Below are 19,136 nucleotides of genomic sequence, written 5' to 3'. Positions count from 1 at the left end.
TTGATAAATGATGGAAAGCTCCCAGTTGACCCTTTGAGTACCCTTTGAATTCCAACGTATTTGTTTATCCTACTATGGAAGTCAATAGTTACAATCAGGTGTGTCCTTACCATCAATTATCAAAATGTATTTTTTTTGTGTTTATCAGAAAAAAAACATTCATACAGGTTTAGAACAAAATGATGACAGAATTTTCATTTTTGGGTAAACTATCCCTTTAAATTACACACTTGAAAATGCATCTGTTAACAGAATCTAAAATTGTTACCCAACTTTTGAATTGTAAGTTCAACTGGACAACACATGATTTAAACAGCAAACATATTTACTAAAGGTATAAACTTATATAACTTTTTTTTAACACAATCTCAAATACCCTTAAAAATTACATCATAAAATGTACTGTATTTATTGAACACTAAAGCTAAACATCAAATTCCTACAAACATGAAAACAATATAAATAAACTAAAAATAATGAAGATTATTAAATAAGACAACATATAAAATAACGTAAGATTCAAGGAACTTCAATGTGCATATAAGAGTCAGAATGCTGCTAACATTAAACATAACATCATTAAGTTGTATAAAATCGTGTTGATGATATAAAGACTGTACTGTACAGTACATCAGACTGAGCAGTCAGAGCAGATATTCACAATGGAAAAGCGAAAAGCAAATGAGCAACAGTAACTGAAGCATGAAGTTCATTGTACATCCTGTGCTGGTTTAATCAAGGGTAACATACTGTATGTCAAGGGTGTTAAAGGTTCAGTAAAACACTATTTAATGGCTTATAAAGAAACGTGCACTCATGCACCCCACATACAGAAAATATGCTTTTATTTATTAACAAAATAAAATATTTAAATATACATATACTTCACAAAAGGAAAATGACTAAAATGAAAACTTATTCATTTATTTACTTGAAGCAAAATGGAAAAGCAAGCTTGTTTCAAAATGTAGGCAGATGTGTTCATTTTACCAATGAGAAATTTTCTATGTAGCTATTTTTAATTATTAAACTTATATCAACCTTGCACTCTTAACAGCACTGACATCATAGATATGGAAATGTTTTTTTGTGTAAAGACAAGCAGGTGTTTTAGAGAGAACTACTGAGGTGTGTCTTCTTGCACCTTACATATAGCATCAAATGCCAGTTTAATGGTCCTGTTTTTAGTCTATTACCGTTTCTAATAACCACCAATCCTTACCTGTCAATGATTAATTTCAGCAATGCCTTTACTTAACAAAATGTACAATTTATCTGTTATATTGCAGCGGCATTTAACATGTATACATATCATACACGTATAACAGAATTTTGTTCTCTATAGTGGATGGAAAAAGCGTGGTTGCGTACATTAGGATTTAGTTTCTTGAAACGATTCAAATATGATTGGGAATGTCACAGATGTACATACAATAGGGTCTTTTGGATAATAATGCGAGATACATAAATGTTCCTATAAAGGCATTTTTTACAGTTTTATTAGCTCAAAAGTGAAATGAAGGAATACGTTTCATCTTCATCAGTCAAACACTGATGCACTCAACTATAACAACATGCAACACATAGCTAAATGTGTCACAAAACCACTGATTAGAAAAACAGTCTAAACCACAGGCCTCATTTTCCTCATATTCTAATTGTGAGTGTTTTTTAGTCGTTTTTTTCTGCATTCACCTCCCCCAGCTTCCAACCCTCTCTATACCTCAAAGCACACAAATAAAAAAAAATATGATATGCAACTAGACGTATCTGCAATAACTGCACTATTGCTTTCGTGTTGCTACCCAAGCATCCTGGTAAACCCAATAAAACATCTATCCCTCTATGCATACACAACCAAACATATACAGACACGCACACTCATAATAAACCTGTATTTTCACCACAGGTTCTTATGTCACCAAAAGCATGCTAGCTGCACCAAGAAAGAGAACCAAAGCAAAAACCTCAGATAGATTTCGAGTTTCAGACACCCACACTGAGAACACGTGCAGGGGGTTGGATATGAGCCCTGTACAAAGTTTGGATGGCCAAAGATGTGAGAAATCTTTTGAAAGCGTGCAGGGTGCATATCAGCTCCTCTCAACAACCACTGATGCACTTTTAAACAGGAAACGTCTTCGTACCCAAGACTGGAAACAACCCAAGGTCTTTCACAGGAGAAAGTCATTTCCTGCTTAAGACTAAAAGCAGCACACCTCTAACAGCTATACAGCTGGCAACATATACACCCTACTGTCTTAAAAAGTGTCCACTGTGCACTTTTTGTCTCACTTTGTGATGAAAATGAAAATAACAGTAGGGATGATTGCAGTCCCTGTAGACCATTGGTTCTCAAACGTATCGCCCATCTCTTTGCAGCCCCCCAAAGAAAATTCATGACATAAAACGATCTCAAACTTAGAATTTCAATTAAACAAAGCATATTTTATGTTTTTTTGGTTAGCAGCCTTATTTTGGCTATGATGAATTCATATATTTTATAAAATGTCATAAAACTGGGGCCCCCTGGCACCATCCCACGCCCCATAAGGTGGGCCCGCCCCCCAGTTTGAGAACCACTGTGGTATACCAAAAGTGCATCAAAATTCTTTCTAAGCTGGAAACTCATAAAAATGGATGAAAGAATAAACAGAGCTGCAAACTGAAAACTGATTGAAAGCTGAAATCCTCAAGGGTACTGGCATTTGGAAAATGACCCGCAACATATTGAAGAAATCACAATGGTGTTTATTTATATCAATAGGATAAATGTCCTGGAGTGACCAAAGCTCAAACTTCAATCCAATTTATCCAACTAAACTAATCTGTGAAATGTTGTACACACTCTTAAAAATAAAGCTACTTATAAGGTTCTTCAAATTAAAGAACCATTTTTGGTTTTTAAAGAACATTTTAGTCAAAAGTTTTAGAAAAAAAAAAACATTTCTTTTATGCCTTTTTATAATCTAAAGAATTTGTATCACCAAAAAAAAACAGAAATGTTCTATTGATGTTAAATGTTCTTTTAAGAACAATTTAGACAAAAATGGTTCTTCTACGGCATCACAAAGCACCTTTAACGTCCTAAGACTTGGGGTCTCATTTATAAAACTGTGCGTAGGATCCTTACTAAAAGTCTCCATCAGTGGTTCTCAAACTTTTTCTGCATGCGACCCCCCTTGTTTACGGTGCATTCCTTCGCGCCCCCCCCCCCCCAAAAAAAAATGTATGACAAAAAACTGTTCTAAAATGTAACATTTTAATTCAACAAAACATATTAAGTTATACAAAGTATTGCTGTTGATTAGTAGCCTTATTTTTTTTAGGTTTAATTACACAGAATTCATGATAAATTAATGTATTTTATAAAATGTCATAAAATTGGGGGCCCCCGGCACCATCTCGCGGCCCCCCTGGGGGCCCCGGACCCCAGTTTGAGAACCACTGGTCTACATACACACAAAAGCCAAAAATGGCATACGCCAAAAAAATATTAAGACTTATAAAACAAAGCAATGTTCTCTTTATAAATCAAAGATCACCTGCAATTGTGCGTACATGAATCATCCGCAGATCCCACCCTGCGTGTCCATTTTCCCTTTAAGTTAGTTTTTTTATAGATCACAACCTTCGCGTGGAAACTGGCGTAAGAACTTTTCCAGCCCCGTTTTGTGCATACGCACGCTTTATAAATGAGACCCCTGTTGTGTCCAAATACGTGGACATCATATTTTTTTGTTGTTTGAACCATAATACTTAATTCTGTGTAACTGGAACCTGTTGTACACAAACGTAACCCCAAATAGCTGGAAAAAAAATCTAAAATGCAAGCCAAACCCAAGCTCGGGTCTAAGGAGTTAAGGCACACGAAGCCAGAGCTTTCCATATTTAATAGTTGTGTTCCTCGTTCTAAAACAAAGTCTGTAAACTTGTCTCAAGAAATATCTGCATACACACAAAACCCCTGAAACTGACTCAAATCGAAAGTGTACATGCCAGACCATTATGTGCCGTTGTAATTCTGCCACAGAGATACACTAAAAACCGAGAAGACAATTTGGAGCATGCAACTGTTAGAAATGTTAACAGCAAGATGTATTTTTTTCTTACAGTTTTTTTTTTTGATGGCTTAAGCACATTTCTTGTAACTATTGACTATTTTTGCAAAACTCTACACACAAGTAAGAAAACCCTTCACCAAATCAGCAAAACATTGTAGTTCTCTTGCAAAAGCTAATAAACCTTGCTTAACTCTTGAAACCTTTGTAATAATGGTATTTTCGTATCAAACCATTAACACAACCCTTCACCTTAATAAGCACACCATGTGTCAACTACACACTGATGGTATGAATAAAAAACACATTTGGCTTTTCTTTCTCTGTGCACAAGGCAATCTGTGTCAGTTTGAGGTCATACTTTTATCATAGATATTGTATACATACAAGGATCCAAACTTCATGCACTGGTGTTTATTTAAACACATCAAAACAAACACAAATGTCAAAAGTAAAAAAAAAAACAATAATTTCACTGAGAAAAAAAATCAGTCTACATTGAAGGGTGATCTGTAAACCAGTTGCGGACCAAAGCAGCCCTATGGAAACTAACATTGTCTCATATGATGACATATCTGGTCTGCTCTGGTCTCTGAACATTAGTGAGCATGTCATGTAAGGTGTCCACATATGTAACAATGTCTGCAGTTATATGGGCCTAGGGTTGCATGATGGTGAACAACACCATTTTGACTTATAACTACACATATAGTTATGTTACTACCACGTTGTCCTGGGACATTGATTATGGCACGGTGTCCAATAATGTTCCTGCCACGTCTCCTTGTTTAAGTGAGGTTAGAACCTGCCTCATCCTCATCTCATGACCCATGGCATCTGCCTCTACATGTAGCTCCACATTGTCTTCTTCCTTTTACTTCACCTTCTTGCTCTCGTCATCCTCTCCCTCTCACATCGTCACCTCCACGTCCTCTTCCTCCTCATCTTCTTCCTACTTCACCTCCATGTCCTCTTCCTTGGCCTCATCTAATTCTCACTCTTTTCACTCTTCCTGGTCCACACAAACAGCTCACATGGGGCTTATTTATAATGCTTAGGCTGATTGCAAAGTGAACTAGTTTTCTCATGTGACAGCGACAGCGTGACAGACAGTTGGCAAAATAGTGTAAATAATAGTCATACATGTGTATAGTTTTGCTATTAGTGTGTTGATCATTTGGAAATTGAGTTTAAAGCAGCGAGTTGTGTGTACAGTTCCGCAAAAAGAGTGTTGTGCAGTGGATTGTACATACAGTTTTGCAAAGTGTGTTTTACAAAGGTGCAAATTGAGTGCAAAGCAGTGTTTGTGCTTTTACTTTTGCAAATTCAGTGAGTGGTTTTGCTATAGGTATTAATGTTAGAAAATGTGCTATAAGAATCACGGTTAGGGTTTAAGCATTCAGAAAAACTGTAATTGCACCCTTCTGTTACTTATAGCAGATAAGATGTGAGCGAGCATTGCTAGAATATGAATATGTTGTATTGCAATAGGTAGCTTGTGCAACCTTAAATCAAAACTAGTTAGCAGATTTATAAATGAAAAGGTTTAATTACCGTACAGACTTAAAGTTACAATTGAAATTGTTACACTATAAATGCACGGAATAGTTAACAGTATGTGTACAAGTATCTGTATGACATATTAGATGAATCGATAGAGGACAGAGGAAGAAATAAAGTATAATAGAAAGAAAGACGAAAGAAAAGGAGCTAAGCAGAGGTCAAGGATAGCAGCCAAGAGGGTTCGCATTAAAACAGATGCTGAAGTGTACAAGACATATTTGCAACATTTAATCATAGCATTCTTAAGTTTTTATAAACCTTAAAATATTTACAAATCTTTCATACCATAAAGATGCGGTATAACCAGTTTATCAATTATGTTATAACCCCCAAATCTTACCCTAAACCCAAACTTTATTATATAGTGTATTATTTGTATAATATGTAACAATGGACAGAAATTTGTAAGAATTTTTTTTTTTATCAATACTAACAATATAGCATTTAAAAGATATTTTAATACAGTTTTACCCAAAAAAGTTTATTTAAATCATGTACTGTTATAAATAAAAAAGCATAACAAACAGACAAGATTAAGCACAATAACTTATTTATTGCGAAATTTCAAAAGCAGTACCAAAATTAGTAAAAATGATGATGTGAGTACAGTATTTGAATATATGAAGTACAGAGAAATACTAAAGTTATTAATCTATGAAAATGTTAATCCGGCTTCTCTCTGTCAAGGCGTGCATTTCAAAAATACATCGACTGGAAGACAGCAATGTTTCAAATCTGTGACGTGGCATGCAAGAGCCGATGAGCGTTTGATATCAGTGCCATAAAGCAATGTGCCATAAAGCTTCTTGAGATGCAATATTTGGGTTTGAATTCATAGCGAAAGCGAGATTTGACGTTTACGGTCAAACTGGGATCTGGGAACTGGGATCAAGATCGCTGGATAAAGGGATGAATTTGGATATGTTCCTCGAAATCGTACACTGTAAAATATAATGCGCTGAATTTATTAAAAAATATAGTGCATAATTTTTGCGTCACTCTTTTTTAGCAAGTTTCACATGGAATTTTAAGCAATTCCTTAAAAAAATTACGCTTAAACCGCTTAAAATTCCATGTTAAACTTACTAAAAAATTGCAATTGCTTAAATTGCTTAAAATTTCATGTAAAACTTACTTAAAAAAGTGAGTGCAAAAATGATGCACTATATATTAAATTTTTATAGTAAATCCAGCGTATTATTTTTTTCAGTGTAAGAATTTTAAAAATGTGGATTACAGCGGATTAATAAAATTAACATCTTTTGTGCTTTGGTGCAGTTATTGTTGCATAGAAAAAGACTGCATAGCAGAAAACGCTTTTTGTGTGTCATGGCAAACAATTAAATATTACAAAATGGTTAAATGATTACAGAAATGTTATATATTTTAAGGTTTTAAAGTGTAGTCTTGTTTTATATTATGTAATTCTCATGAGCTAGCGCAATTTCAACATTACTTTTAAGTCCTTTAATTGACCTTGTAACTAAAACCAACCTCATACAATCAAATTAACCAAATTAAAAGACCACCTTTAACCCTCACTGTTAACTTTGCCAATAGTCTTTGCCAACCCGGTGGGCTCCGGAATACAAATGATGATCGAATGGGGGTTGCCACACAGAAACAAATTCCTGTTTTTTTCAACCCTACACCAGTATGAAACTGCAATATGATGTGTAAGGTTTGTAGCACACATAGCACTTTACAAAAGAGCCTAAACATTGGATTTGTGTCCATCACAAATATAAAATATTTCTCAATATTTTCTTACATTTTTCGACCTTTTGACAAACAGGAGATAAGGATTCAACATCAAAAAATGAAAAAAGCATTGCATCTTGGCAACACATTTTGTCAGGCCATAATAAGAAAATGTCCAAGATGAGTTAATGTTTCTCGTTTTGTATTTTATTAGGCCAAAGATGTGTGGTTTTTGGTAGCTACTAGATGGCACTATTGGTCTTTCAGATCCTTCAGTTAAAAAAAATCAGTATTCACAAAACATGCCAAGCGATAAGCCTGCATGTTTTCCTTAGCTGATTTCCTGACATCCTTAAGTTTCATCAGATAAATAACTTAATTCTCTGACCTTCCTCCTCCTCTTCAAAGATAAATGAACCGTATGCAAAGCAAAAATCATTCATGTTAAACTCGTGCTTGTTATCTGACTTTACAACATATAACACAAACGTTGCATTGTTGTTAAGTTAAAGCAATGCTTGTTATCTGAGACAGAGATCTTTAACATATACTAATGAAAAAACACTTAAAGGGATAGTTCACCCAAAATTGAAATCTCTGTCACCATTCACTCACTCTCATGTTGTTGAAAACCCGTATGAATGTCTTTGTTCTGATGAACACAAAGGAAGATATTTTGAGGAACCAATCAGAAGCCCCATTGACTTCCATACTATTTTTTTTAAATTTTATAGTGATCAGGTTGTGCTGCTAATGATTTCATTTCATAATTGTCCTGAATCCCTGACATATTTTCTGTAGACATTCACGTCTGCATTCCTGACTGCCTCATTGATCCAGCCGCACCCAATCCATTGTTTTGCCAATATCTGTGTTGAAGGAATGGGGTGGCAGATGATGAGCTTAACGTTTCTCAAAATCAAGATAAACGGTTTAACACACAAACAAGAATACATAGAGTCAGTGCATAGGACCTTGTTACAGCCAGACACAATGATTTAGTTTCACAACATAATGCATGCAAGCTTGTTTTGAAGTGTGGAAAGACGAACTGCATTGCAGAATAGCTTCAAATCGTATCTCATATCTCAGCTGGGGTTTTGCCCAAAGGCATGTAAGACACAATCTGGAAGACATCTAGAGTCAAGTAGATGTGCAACACTGAGAGATACAGCAGGCTAAACATAATGTCTGTACATTGGGAAATCAAAACAACTTCTTTACAGACCTTGTTAGGAAACAGACTACATGCATTAGGTCTAAGCTGCCAACTGGGTGGCATATAATATATGCAAATATTCCTATATTGACCATGAACACCCAAACCAGTGAGATCAGAGTTACAGATACTGTATATGAGGACAGATGCAGCACATTTTGTAAAAGACGTCATGAATTGGCAGTGGTGGGCAATAATCAGATTATGAAAGTTTCCTCTTTTGCAACCAGAGCTTTATTTATCTGCTAATATTTGCTGTTGCAAAAAATAAGATTTGCATCTTATTGCATTGTGAGAACATTTGTGCTGCAATAATGGTTTGTTTTTTAAACTGCTTCATTTACAGTATTTATAAGAAAAGCATAATCTACTCACCAGCCTGTTAGGTTGCATACACCAATGTAATAAAAAAGGAAATTAGTGTAAAGTCAAAAAAAAAAAAAAAACTTTGGTAAAAGTAGCTTACTGCTTTAAAATCTACACTATCTCCCGGTTTTGCGACAAGGCAAAAAGGGATAGTTCACCCAAAAATGAAAATAATGTCATTCCAAACTTGTAAGACCTCCGTTCATCTTCGCAACACCATTTAAGAAGTTTTATATTTAGTCCGAGGGCTTGTTGACCCTTCATTAAAAATCTATGTACGGTTTACTGTCCATGTCCAGAAAGGCAATAAAAACATCATCAAAGTAGTCCATGTGACATCAGTGGGTCAGTTCGAATGTGTTGAAGCATCGAAAATACATTTTGATCCAAAAATAACAAAAATTACGACTTTATTCAGCATTGTCTTCTCTTTTGTGAAGCGCATGCGCGAGACTAAATTCACGTGACTGCAGTGACGTGGATGACGTACGACGTGGCTGACGTGTTATCTGGTGCGCCCCAGCTGTTTTGTTGGTTTTTTTTGTGCGCCTGGGCTTCGTTTACAGTCTGAGGAAGAGCACGCTGTAAGTTTTTAAAAAAAAAAACTTCGCAAACATGTCTGAGGATAACATGTCATCCGCGTCACTGCAGTCACGTGACCTAAATCTTGCGCATGCGCTTCACAAAAAACGCGGAAGAGAAGACAATGCTGAATAAAGTCGTAATGTTTGTTATTTTTGGACCAAAATGTATTTTCGATGCTTCAACACATTCGAACTGACCCACTGATGTCACATGGACTACTTTGATGATGATTTTATTACCTTTCTGGACATGGACAGTATACCGTACGTAGATTTTCAATGGAGGGTCAACAAGCTCTCGGACTAAATTTAAAACATCTTAAACTGTGTTAGGAAGATGAACGGAGGTCTTACGAGTTTTACGAGTCATAAATGACATTATTTTTATTTTTAGATCAACTATCCCTTTAAGGCTAGTCTTGGACTAAAACACATGTTTAAGTTGTCTCAAATGAAAATAAGTTTCACTGACAGTTCTTAAAATATGCCAGTGCCATTGATTTGAATTAAGATACACACCAGTAATGTCTCTTTATAAAAGATGCTTAAACATCTTTATTTAACTAACGCCTTGTCCTGGCCTTTAGCTAATCTTTATCTGTAAAACCAGGCCTAGATCCATAACACCGTCACACTGAGAAATGTAGTTATTGTAAATTAATAGCATTGCTATTTTAAGCTACAAATTAGTGTGAGACATTCTTAGATCTCTAAAGTTACTCTTTAAAGTATCCTGCAGTGAGGCAGAAGTCAAGCATTAGTCACAGCTAGACCCTAAAGTTAGTTATACCTGTACCACTATCAGATCAAATGTTCATATGTTGACCCACAGGCACTGCGAGTCACAGAGACCACAAAAACGATTACCATCGCCTTCTTTATCAGCACCGCATTCAGAAAGACGGCAACTGATAGACATGAGCGCTCCATCTTGACAAATACAGTTGAACATGGTGTGGGTTCATCTACCGTATATCTTTCCCACAATGTGTGCACAAAATCAGCCACTTAATTTTAAGCATCAAGCAATGATCAACAGACAAATAAAAAAATCACTTATTTTGGAACAAGTTTCGTTTCACACAAAATTGAAAACGCTATTTTAAAGGTATGTGAATGTACATCATAAAGTGAGAGAAACCTTTATGATTTGCTAAGGATGCAGCAAGCTAACCAAATCACAACGGTTAAAAAAACTGTTTATGATCAACATGGTCTTTTCTTGTACACTGACTTTCTCTGCATACAATTTTTTTACAAAAAATGATAAAAATATATAATATAAAAAATATTAAATAAATAAATACATAAACAAAATATTTAACAAATTAAGTTAAACAATTTCAAATTGATTTAAATAAGTTTCATCAACCTATCATAAGTGAAAACTTGCAACACCAAGTTGTTTATAATATGCTTCATTTTTTTACAGGGTTAATGCTATGATATTAAAAATCTGTCATTTCTGTAGTCATTTGTTGAGGTCACATTACTCCAAGAAAAAGATCCACAGCTTATATTTTTGGTTATGTCTCACTCTATAATGAAATCTAGGTCCAGCTGTGAGATAAATGAAATGCATGAAAACTGTATAATGCTTCATTTAACAACTCCAATAGAAATACTGTACAGACCCTTGCTGTTGATGAGAAACAGATACGTTTTTATGCTTTACTAATGTATTCGCCACCTGCCATCTTTGTTTTGATGTTAGTTTGTTCTCGGTTAGCATCTTAGAATGTGAATTATGAATCTCAGATCACAATACTTATAGGTGATCTTCCTGTAGCTCTACTGGTAGAGACCCTTAGATAACATTTGTGACCCTTTATCAAAGCAGTCATAAGTAGCAATAGCCAAAAATACATTGTAAAAATTATACATTTTTGTGCTAAACATCCTTAGAATATTAAAAGGACACTTTTTTGAAAATATGCTCATTGTCCAGCTCCCATAGAGTTAAACATTTGATTTTTACAGTTTTGCAATCCATTCAGCCGATCTCTGGGTCTGGTGGTACCACTTTTAGCATAGCTTAGCATAATCCATTAAATCTGATTAGACCATTAGCATCGCACTCACAAATAACCAAAGAGTTTTAATATTTTTCCTATTTAAAACTTGACTCTTCTGTGGTTACATCGTGTACTAAAACCGATAGAATATTTAAAGTTGCGATTTTCTAGGCAGATATGACTAGGAACTATACTCTTATTCTGGCATAATAATCAAGGACTTTGCTGCCGTAACATGGCTGCAGGAGGCGCAATTATATTACACAGCACCTGAAAGTAGTCCCATTGGGTAACTTTCAATAGCAGGGAACTATTTTCGGGTCCTGCATAATATCATTGCGCCTTCTGCAGCCATGGTACGGCAGCAAAGTCCTTGATTATAAGTTTTAAATAGGAAAATTATTGAAACACTTTGGTTATTTTTTAGCACAATGCTAATGATCTAATCAGATTCAATGGATTATGCTAAGGTATGCTAAAAGTGATACCCCAAGACCCGGAAAAAAAATAAAATGTTTAACTCTAGGGGACCTGGAAAATTAGTATATTTTTTTAAAAAAAAGTGGAGTGTCTTCTAAGTAAAGATCATGTTACATTAAGATGTTTTTCTAAAAATTTTTTTTACCATAAATATAAAAAAATGTATTAATCATTAGTAATATGGGATGCTAAGGACTTCATTTGGGCAACTTAAAGGCAATTTTCTCAATATTTAGATTTTTTTGCAGCCTCAGATTCCATATTTTCAAAAGTTATTTCTCAGCCAAATTTTGTCCAAACAAACCAACCGTCAATGAAAAACGTATTTATTCAGATGTATAAATCTCAATTTAAAAAAATTTCCTTTATGATCGGTTTTGTGGTCCAGGGTCACATTTGATGCACATCTAGTGCAGTGGTTATGAAACTGGGGACCGTGGCCCCCTGGGGGGCCCTGAGATGGTGCCAGGCGGGCCACGAGTTTTAAAAAAATAAATAAATTTATCATAAATGCTGCGTATTTAAATCTCAGAAAATAATGCTACTAACCAACATCACTACATTGAATAATTTAATATGTTTTGTTTCATAAAAAGGTTAAGTTTTACAATGTTTAATGCCATCCATTTTCTTTGGGGGGCCACGAAAGGATGAACCGTATTCAATGAGGGCCGCGCGCTGAAAAAGTTTGAGAATCACTGATTTAGCGAACAAATAAACTTGTTAATGCATACCGTAAATGTGACCCTGCGTGTGAAAATCCATCTGAAGTCATTTTTTTTTTACTGACTGAGCAAGATCGTGTAAAAGATTGAAATTAATGTGAAATCAGTGTGAAATGAAACTATGATGCTCCTAATCTCAGAATTTATGAGACTTTAGTCTGGATTTTTTAGATAAAAATGACACTACAACAGGACTTTCCAAAAGTAACAATCTGAAGACTAATTGGCGTGAAAACTTACTGGAACCCCCTCAAGTTTGGTGCATTCGTTGTAAGACTTTTCAAAGAAGTCCTGCTGTGTTCATAGTGGTGGGGTTTTGAGTTAAAGGCAACGGTCCCTACAGTAAATGCACAAAGCAGTTTAGCTCATGGCTTGGACTGACAACTGGTTAAGTATTGAGTCATGAACCTCCCACAGTTAGCCACACATCAAGATTGTTTTTATCCACACCTTTTATCCATTCATGGTAGAGACTTGGAGAAAGGTTACTCACTCTCACTATAGGCGAGAACAGAGATGAGTTTATTGTGTGAATTGACTGAAAATGTTTAATGTATTGACTTTCTCAAAACCTCTTGTTTCTGTTTGAAATTAAGTCAGAATACAGATTTTCTTAGAAAGTTACACTCTTTAATTTAAGTGGGCTTCTTGATTCCATTGAATAACCTTTCTTTAAAGGTGCATTGTGTAACTTTTAGAAGGATCTATTGACAGAAATGCAATATAATATACATAACTATATTATCAGTGGTGTATAAAGACCTTACATAATGAACTGTATTGTTTTTATTACCTTAGAATAAGTCATTTTTATCTACATGCATGTTCCTATAGCATTGCATTAGTAGCGCAAAAGGTCAGGGGTTCGAAACCAGGGAACACCAATACTGATAAAAAAAAAAATTATACCTTATGCACTGTAAGTCATTTAAGATAAAAGTGTCTGCCAAATACATAAATATTTATATAATATACACAGCGTGAACCCTTACATGTAAGTCTCCGCCATTTTCTACAGTAGCCCTAAACGGACAAACTGCTCTACAGAGTGAGTTTCGTCACTATGTTGTCTGAGAAAAATACATGTTTGTCCTGTGGCGGCTTCCATATGCGTTTGTTTTGAAATTTAGGCGTGATCTGTTGGCTGCAATTCGCAATTTAAAATTTACACAAACCACCTTTAACATCTGAACAACCTTTCAAATAAAGTTCTTTGTAGTGATATAAAGGTTCTTTTAGGGCATCGCTCTCAAGAACCCTTTAAGCACCTTTATTTTAAAGAGTAAAGTCTTAACAATGTAAATACAAAAATACAAAGTTTATTTAGATTCATCGAGCATTTACAAAGTGCCTACTTATTGTTGATGACATTAAAACATTTGCTATATCTTATCAATGATTTAAGGGCCAGATTTACTACTAGCTTTCGCCAGCGCAAACCATCTTTTGGGATAAAATAACTACTGTCAGGTTTTACTAGAAGGTAGTGAAAAATTAGCTCTGAAAAGGTGTGGACATACTTATTTTTATGACTGATGTTATTGCACATGAAAAAGGAGTTTCCCTTTCAGACACAAAATTCAAGGGAGGGGAGCATTTTAATGAAACACGCAATGTGATTTATTAATGTTTGTGCTCATCAGTTGGGATTTGTGACAATATTTAACACCCAAAAGCCTTAAATTGAGTAGGACATTATGGTAATTAAATGTTGCACCTGTGTTCTTAAACATAAATCACCTGTAGAAATCTTAACGCTTTCTCATGGGAATTCATAGATATTTTACGTAAGGAATAATTGACGATGCACACCCAAGGTGGTAATGTGGAGTGCCGTTACACAACGGGTGTGCATTATTTTTAAATAATTCAAAGGACAGGGGTCCGCTTATAGCACGGTTACCACAAACATTGCTCTGGTGGTTATTTTAAAATATTTGACCAAGTGTGCATTTAATAGAAAAATAATTAACACCCGTGGAACATTTCTCAACCAATGAGAATAAAGCATTCAATAGCCCCATGGTACACTAAAAAAATAGTGCTAAATAGCACTAAAAGCTCGTTATTATAAAGGGAACCATTTTTAGTGCTATATAGCACCTATGAAGAACCATCTGGGGGTGATATAACACCACTATAGCACCAGATATGGTTCTATATAGCACAATATGGTTCTACACAGGTACATAGGTGCTCTATGGCGGCCATTCCCAAACTGTGGTCCGCGGACCACTAGTGGTCCGTGAGGGTACTGCAGGTGGTCAGTGTTAAGGCAAAATAAAATATAAAATAATATATTGTTTTAAGAAAAATATATTTTTTAAGAATATGTTTTAAGAATCTGTTGTACTGATGTGATGACCAGTTATAGTTTTAGTGCTAGTAAGCCTATTGGTGGTCCGCGAAAATTCTTGATTACAAATAGTTAACACAGTCTCACCCCATGGCGTCAATATTTGACGACACTTGACCATGCGTCAATATGTTGACGCGGAGGGTATACCTTTCGCCTCATTTTTCGACGAACTGGGGACTTTAATACTATTACGTCCGTTGCATTCTCTTTCCTATTTTCTTACCATTTTTGCGTTGGTTTAGGGTTAGATTACGCAAAATTAAACAGTGTACGCGAAATTAAACAGTTGTCACCTGGCGTTGGGGTTAGAGTTAGGTACGCGAAATTAAACAGTTGTCACCTGGCGTTGGGGTTAGAGTTAGGTTTGGGTAGGGATGTCATTATGTAAATCTAACCCTAAACCGACGCGAAAATGGTAAGAAAATAGGAAAGAGAATGCAACGGACTTAATAGTATTGAAGTCCCCAGTTCGTCAAAAAATGACGCGAAAGGTATACCCTCCGTGTCAACATATTGACGCATGGTCAAGTGTCGTCAAATATTGACGCCATGGGGTGAGACTGGGTTGAAATAGTGGTCCACACACAAAAAAGTTTGAAAACCCCTGCTCTATGGCACTTAAAATGGTTGACCTACGATTACGAGCCAAGAACCACTTTTGGTGCTATTTAGCACCGTTTGTTTTCAGAGTTTATAGCAGGTGCCTAATTCGTATTAATTCGAACAACCACATTTACTTTTGTATGATTTGCCTAGACCCATGTTGGGGTTAGGGGCGGGGTTAGGGGTGCGCTCTTAAAACCGCTGTGTTAAAACAACACATTTTGTGTCTAGTTAGGGACAACACATTTAATGTGTTATCCCAACCTAGACACATCTCTTTGTTATTAATGGAACAACACATTTTGTGTTGTTTTTATCACATCTTTTGCTGTCCCTTTTATTTATTTGAACACAAAATTAACACAAAATGATACACAATGTGTTAAAAAGACGTAGCATAATACAAAAAATGTGTAAAAATTAACACATCCTTTTAAGAGTGTATGCATTCTTGTGAGATCAGGCTGGAAATTTCCACTACCATCCACTCAATAATTTTTTTCGAAATGCACTCTCCTGATAATTTACCATATTTAGTAAATCTGGCCCTTAAGGGGAGCGTACAGTACACCAAAGCATGTAAATGAGGCTGAAATCCCCAGACGGATGCCAACTGTGGGCGCTTGCCAGCGTTTCTTTAGCTAAGCGCATTGGTTGCTATGACACTTCTGTTTTGTTTATCAGTCATTGAACAATGGTTGGTTGTTGTGGTATTTGTCCCCCCCTCCTCCACTGTGATTGGATGGCTGAGTGAAACATTGATGAGCTGACCATTTCACCCAAAGTTGAAAATTTTTCAACTCAAAACTTTTTCAACTAATGACGCTGTCCTTCAATTGAAAACAACTGAAAATGTACGCCAAAAACCTGGGTGTACTGTACACGCCCCTTTACGATACTTTCACACGGGGTGTAAGCGTTAACCCTTCCCATTCACTTTTAATGTGTGACGTCATGTTTTGCCGAACTGAATTGTGGATCCGTCGGCTCTGTGCCGTTGCTCCCGGAAGAAGTTGAACATTTCCCAACTTTTCAAGCGGCAAGACGTGCGTCAGCCAATCAGCTCGCTTACGCATGTAGGCAGAGCCAGCCAATTACGTTTATGGAAGCCTGGAGCATGTGTTGTGGCCACTGTGATTGGCTGTTGGCCACGCTTCAGACAAGCCTTCCGTCAAGCGTTAACGTTTCTGTCCCGTACCGTTAATGAATGTGAACTGACCAATCACGTTTTATGGAACTTTTTTGCAGAAATGGTCCTCTAGGAAAAAGTCTCATCAATGCTCACATGTACCAAGATTCCAGAGTTTGCATTCAAAATTCAAAAATCTCAATACGAACTTGCATCAAATTCTCATCAAAAGCTCAAATTTACTGAACAATGCTCTCCACATTAATGCACATCTTTGTATTCTTACTACATGTCAACAATATGTGTTTTTTTTTTTCATTTCTCAGAAGGAAATACATTAAACATAAGAGCAATCGGAGCAATAAACTCTTCCTCTGGGTAACACTGTGCTATGCAAGCATCCTGCTATGACCTTTATTGCTAATGATAACAGTTCTGACTGTAAACACTGTAAAGTGTTACTTTTCATTTTAAGTGTGGAACACACATTAAAAGTCACATCGTTCAAAGTGTCAACATCTTTATAGCTTGACATCAACAGTGCAGTGCTGCATGTCACCTCCGATAACCCAGCAGAGTTGCTTTGGCTTTGAAGAAAATAAAAGGTCAGACGAGGTCAAAGCAAAAAAACAAACAAACATCATTTCGTTTGGTTATGATTCTTCACTTTTAGGATCTCAGAGTGTTAAAAAGCAACCCTGTGCGTATGACACCCCAGACCACATGTTTCATACAACCCCACACCCCCTCCCATCTGTTGAAGTCATATATGGGAAGGTAAAGGTGGGCTGTGAAAAAAACTCTATTCTGGGGATTGTAGGGTCGTGTTACCTGCAGATTGCCTGTGTTAAGCAGGGCTTCCAGTATTGTGTAGGTGGTATTGTCATCAGCCAGGTGAGATATGACTATCAAATACTCACTTCACTGTACCTTTATCTCAGCAAACCACTTCCACTCATAAACAGACTTTTAGGCAAATTATTGAGCTCATTACAAAACTACAGTGACTACAAAAAAAAAAAAAGGATTACTGGCAGAGTATTGTGCAACACATTTTATAGATATAAGGCAACACATTTAACACAAACAGGAGGTGTTTCTTTAGCTTTGCTATTTGAGCATTGCATTAGCAGCACAAAGGGAATAGGTTTGATTCACAGGGAACACGCATACTGATAATAAATGTGAGCTTTAATGCCCTGTACGTCGCTTTGGATAAAATCAGTTTATTAGCAATTAAAATATGTTGCTTTTTAAACTGTTGCTGAAATGAAAATGAAATGGTAACACTTTACAATAAGGTTGTACTAGTAAACATTAGAATAAAATACATATACACACCAAAGCTCCAAAAGTATCAAAAATGACTTTCGCATAGCGTGTGATGTTTCCAGCACGCAAGTGCTTTATCAGACAATCAAAACCGCAAAAGAACCACCCTACATACCAACAGGTGATCACCAAAGATCAGATGACAAACTACACCACAATACAAAACAAATTAAGTTAACCAAAAAAGAAAATAAAACAGGGGAAATTAAATTAAACCATGCGATTGTCTTAAATCAAAATATACAATTCAGCAAAAATGTTAAATGTTATATTGCACAAAACAATATATTCAAATAATAAAACAAAATCCTATTTCAAGAATTGTTCAAAGAAATTGATGAATATCAAAGTCTTTGTTTAAAAATCCAAAAAAGCCTCACTCTTAACAAGCAATTTGTTATTATCACCTCCGCAGAGATTTATTTATTTGGTATTGTGTTTTCATGTGATCTTTGGTGATCACCTGGAGGTATAAAGTGTGGCTCTTTTGTGGTTTTGGTTGTCTAATAAAGAGCTTGCATGCTCGAAATGTTATAAGCTATGTGAAATAATTTGATAATTATATGATTTTTAGTTGAGCACCCACTTTAGGTTGACGTGGGTGCCATTGTTTTGTTTTTGTCATTAGTAAATGCAATAGCTAACATGAACAAACAATGAACAATATAGATCGTAGTATTTATTCATACGTGTTAATGCTAGTTAATGTCAATACAATTATTTATGTTAGTTCATGGTGCATTAACTAAAGTCAACAGTTTAAATGTGTTAAATGCTATTAACATAAACCAAGATTAATAAATGCAGTAGAAGTATTGTTTATTGATAGTTCAATAGAATAACTAGTTTTTAACAAATACAACCTTATTGTTAAGTGTTAACTATGTCATGCCACATTTCCATATGTATTATTATTCCAAAAAGAATCTCTCTCAAGCCCCATTGAAATATTTCTAAATGAAAATATGGGGGAATACAATATTGTTCTCTTTTAGACTG

Source organism: Paramisgurnus dabryanus, chromosome 15, assembly GCF_030506205.2.
Source record: "Paramisgurnus dabryanus chromosome 15, PD_genome_1.1, whole genome shotgun sequence".
Taxonomy (NCBI): Eukaryota; Metazoa; Chordata; class Actinopteri; order Cypriniformes; family Cobitidae; genus Paramisgurnus; species Paramisgurnus dabryanus.
Note: the sequence above shows the minus strand (reverse complement) of the source record.